Here is a 4,695-nt window from a genome sequence, read left to right on the forward strand (position 1 = left end):
GCGAGTGGTCCGGTGGCACCTGAGAGACTGACAGAAACGAACTCAGTGGGCAGAACCCGTTTCCCAGCTGAGACGAGCCCCACTGGGGTTTTGCTCCAAAAGGTGCTCGTGTGTGTGTGCGCAGGGCTGATTTCCTAGGGGGAGAGGGTCAGCGCTCACGCCCTACACTGCCCCCACCCACCGGAACTCACGCCTCAAACCACCCCCCGCCCCATGATTCCTTAGGGGCAGGGGAAGCACTCACGCCCCAACTGTCCCCCCCAAGAACTCACGCCCCAAACCGCCCCCACCCCCCACCGTAACTCAGGCCCCAAACCGCCCCCCCACCCCCCACCGTAACTCAGGCCCCAAACCACCCCCCACCTCCCACCGGAACTCATGGCCCAAACCGCACCCCCCGCACCTGTGTGGTTTCATCCCCCCATCCCTGCAGCTCCTGGAGCCATTGGTGCAGCCGGGGTGGTTGGTTGGTGCAGCCGTTGGTGCAGGCGGGGGAGGAAGGGCCACACCCGGCTCTGGGCTGGGGCCAGATACATGGGGTAGGGGAGGGATCGTGGGTGTGGCTCCACTCAGCCCCGCCCCCTCTAGGCCCCACCCCCACGGCCGTGCTGGGAGCACAGGGGTGTGTGTGTGTGAGTGTGTGTGTGTAAGTATGTATGTGTGTTTTTCCCTGCATGTTCATGTGCCGAAGTGGCTCATTCGCATCCCCCTGCCGAAATGCAGGGCCGAGTGCAGCCACGGCCAAAGGGAATCATTTGGGGGAAGTTCTCTGGCCAGTGCTCTGTACGGGATCCAGCCCCACCATGGAAATTGTCCTTTCTGGCCTTGGGAGCTGCGAACGCTCCTGTAACACACCCCAGAGAGACGTGTTATCTCCCTGCAAAGTGTCTTCGTCCGCAGCTCAGCTTGCTGGGGTGGGTTCAGGCCCCGCCAGCTGAGATTCTCCAGACGGGATCACCTCACAACCCCGTCTTGTCCTCAGACTGTAGGAGTCCAGGCAAAGATCACGCAGGAGAGAGAAACCCACTGTCCTTGTCCTCTGGCAATGCACTGTTTCACCAACCATTCACTTGGAGTGGGATTTCCAAGTGCGACGCCGAATGACGTCTCAATGCCCCTTCAGCCTCTCATTCCACAGGGTTTGTTGGAAAATCTCAGCTGGAAAGAACCACGAATGTCTCTCCAAAGAAGAGGACAGATATTAATGAATACGCTGGAGTGTTTAACTAGCACGGCCTCTGGTGGCGTTCGTTAGCTAACGAGTCACTCTATGCACAGACATTCCCACAGCTATTCTACATATGTTCATTCCTCCTCAGTGGAAACTTATTGGGTGTTAAACGGAGGAACGATGACAAACAGGTCAGACTCCACTGCAAGTCGTGTATTCTCAGACCATTGACCTCACACAGGTCTTAGGCCTGGAGCCGTAGACAGGGCATTTCTCACTGTGTATTGGGAAAGGTGCCAAAGCCACCAAATTGCCATTCATCCTTTATTAGCACCGAGACAGCAGCAAAAGCCCCTGTATCCACCTCAGTAAAGCCCAGGAGTACGTTCCCAGCCCTTGAGCAAACCCGTCTGCAGGAACTGGGCAATCTGGGATTTCCACACACACAAAACTATTTCAGTGGACTCTAATGACATTAATTCATGTCCCCTGAAAACAGGGCAAGTTGCAGTGAGTTTTCAGTGGGACACAACACAATTAACGTTGCTGTTAATTAATTCCCAGAGGGCCTCATTAAAACCATCCACCCCCCATGGGATACATGGGACAAACTTCCTGGTTTAACTCCTCTCTTTGCAGGGCAGTGACACCAGGACTGGGCCTGACCCAACATGTTCCAAAACATCTGGTGTCTGACTCTCAGCTGCTTTTCTGTAGTTCCAGGTGGATGTGCTCAGGTACCTCTGGTCGTTCCAGGGACGGGGATGTGCATTGAATCACGTGGGAAAGGATTTTTGTGGAGCAACCCACTCACCTCACCTAACGTCCTGCTACAACGCCCTGGTTGCACAGGAGAACAAAGGAGGCCGAAGCCGCTAAAGTTTCTCCCCATCACTCATTAAACCTCCTCCACTGACTTCCCTTCCTCTGAAATAAAGAAAAGCCAAACCACCTTGCCCCTTGTCTAACTCCCTCTCCTTCTCTTCCCTGCTGTGTTAAGTGCTGGACGAGGCCGCACCCCTAGAATCTCAGCAGCCGGAGGGAACCAAAGGCCTTTCCTCCCAGCTCCTCTCCCCCCAGGGTGGGTCCAGATTTCTGGGGGCTCCAAGTGGCTGTTCATGTCCTACCCGAACGCGACACCCTAAAGCTTCTGCTCTCCGTCTTCCACACAGTCTGGGCTCCCCGGTCGATCTCATCACCTGCAGCCTGAGAATCCAGGCTGAGCGCTGCCCCCCGAGAGCCCCCACCCTCCCGCTCTGCCCCGAGGCCGGGCTGCCCGCGCTGCACAGACGCAGGGGTACAGCTGAGGTCTCTGGCAGCAGCTTCCTTTGGGCCAAGAGCTGCTTTGTGATTCGTACATTTAACTCAAGGGACGAAACATTTTCTGCACAGACCCATCACACTTGTGCAGGGCTCACAGGCTTGGCAGATCCCCACCCCCTTTCTCGTCTGGCCCCTGCTGGTTAGACCCCTGGGGGGTGGGGGGGTGGATCACCCAGCATCCTTATCCCCCACCTGAAGAGTGGAAGGGAGATCACTGGCCTGTGGGACGCTTCTTCTCCCCCATGAGCCTGGCCCCCTTTGGTACCAACACGGCAATTGCCAAACACTTGGATTTGCAGCCCCACAGCCAAAGGGTGCACCTTCCGCTCCCCCAGCCAGCAGAGCCCCCCAGGGATGTGCCTGATGGCCCAGCGCCTCGTCCCCCTCGCAGTGACTCCCAGGGGTGGCCCTGGGCTCAGACAAGAACGGGAGAGTGACTCCTGCCCAGAGCACCGCGGGTGGAGCCAAGGCCGGGTCTGGAGCGGAGGTGGGGAGCAGGCGTCAGGAGGAGGGATGGAGCGCAAGGCAGGGAGGGGCTGCCATGGGGCCAGCCCCAGCCGTCACAGCCCTCCCCAGAGGTGGGGCTTGCTGGAGTGGCAACCGCTCCCCACTCAGGAGTTCTGGGGAGCTCATGGCTGGGCCCCAGCCCTGCCCCCGTGGCCCCGACCCCAGAGGTGATGGCATTGCTGCCCCTCCGCCTCCCCCACAGCCTCTCTGCCCAGCTGTCGTGTGTGTCTGGCAATGCCCACACACCCCTCTGCCCGTCCATCGCCGTATTTCCCTCCCGCACGCCCGGCCTCTCTGCCCAGCTGCCCAGGGGGGTCGCACTCCCTGCTCCCAGTCAGTGCTGCCAATGCACTGACCAAACCCCCGGAGCACTGTCGAGCCCAGCCGCAGCCGTAGGTCCTGAGATCGGGACTGGGGCCCAGAAGCTTTAAGGCGTCATCAGGCTCCCCGGCCCGTGTGCGCTGAACACAGCTGGGCTGGGCTGGGCTGGGCTGGGCAGGCCAGAGGGAGAATCTCCTCCGCTCGGCCAAGCAGACGCCCCCCGGGGGTTCCCCCCACTGGGGAGGATGTGGCTGAGCCGGCCGGAGCCAGGTCCCACTGCCGGGGGCGGCCGGAGCGTGTCCCTGCCGCGAGACGCAGAGACTCCAGCTCTGCCTGGCCAAGGTGCCCCGGCCCTGTGAGCGAGGGGCTGGGGCGGGGCGGGGCGGGGGGCTGTGCCCACACCCAGGGAAACCTGCCCCAGCGCTGAGGAGCCCAGGCCGGTGCGGCCCAGAGCGGAGCTGGCGCCTGCGGACGCGGAGGGGCTGGAAGGAGCAAGCGGGTGGGCGCAGCCTGGCCGGGGGGAAGGGCCCAGCCCCGGCCCAGCCCGGCCAGTGGGGCTGGGAGGGGGGGGGCAGAACTGCCGCCTGCGCCTGCGTCCCAGGGAGGGAAACCCAGCGCTGGGAGAGGGAGTCTGGAGGGACCAGGCGGCACCAGCCGAGCGGCGGAGCTGGCGCCAGGCGGCGCTGCCCCCGGGAGGCAGGGAGCCCGCAGGAGAACCCAGCGCTCTGCTCTGCTCTGCCCTGCTCTGCCCTGCCCTGCCCTGCTCTGCTCTGCCCTGCCCTGCCCGAGCAGGAGGGGTCTGCCCCTGGGGGAGCCTGCGGTGTGCAGAGACACACACACGCACACACACACACACACACACACCCCCCAACACACAGACACAGAGACACACACACACCAACACACACACAGAGACACACACACACACACACACACACACACACAGAGACATATACCCAGAAACACCTCCACACCCCCTGAGATCCCAGCGGGGTCCCTCTCACGCCCATGAGTCTGGCCCCAGCCTGGCGCGGCGCTTTTCCCCTGGCTGCACCGGCCGCTCCGGGAGTTACAGGGCCAGGGGAGAGTAAAGCCGGGGGGGGGGCAGATTGGGGCCGGGGGGAAGAGATGAGCCACATAGACACCAACACACACACACACGCAGAGACACATATAGACATAAACACATCCGTACTTACATAGAGAAACACACATCTACCCATGCACATGCACATGCACACGCACACACACACACTGGGGGCACTTTAATTTAGAGCGAGGGGGTGGGGCTGTGGGGGGTGAAGCCACATGGGAGTGCGGGGGGGGGGGTTTGGGGTGTGAGTTCCGCTGGTGGGCAGGGAGGCAGTTTGGGG

This window comes from Carettochelys insculpta, chromosome 32 (genome assembly GCF_033958435.1).
Source record: "Carettochelys insculpta isolate YL-2023 chromosome 32, ASM3395843v1, whole genome shotgun sequence".
In the NCBI taxonomy this organism is placed as follows: Eukaryota; Metazoa; Chordata; order Testudines; family Carettochelyidae; genus Carettochelys; species Carettochelys insculpta.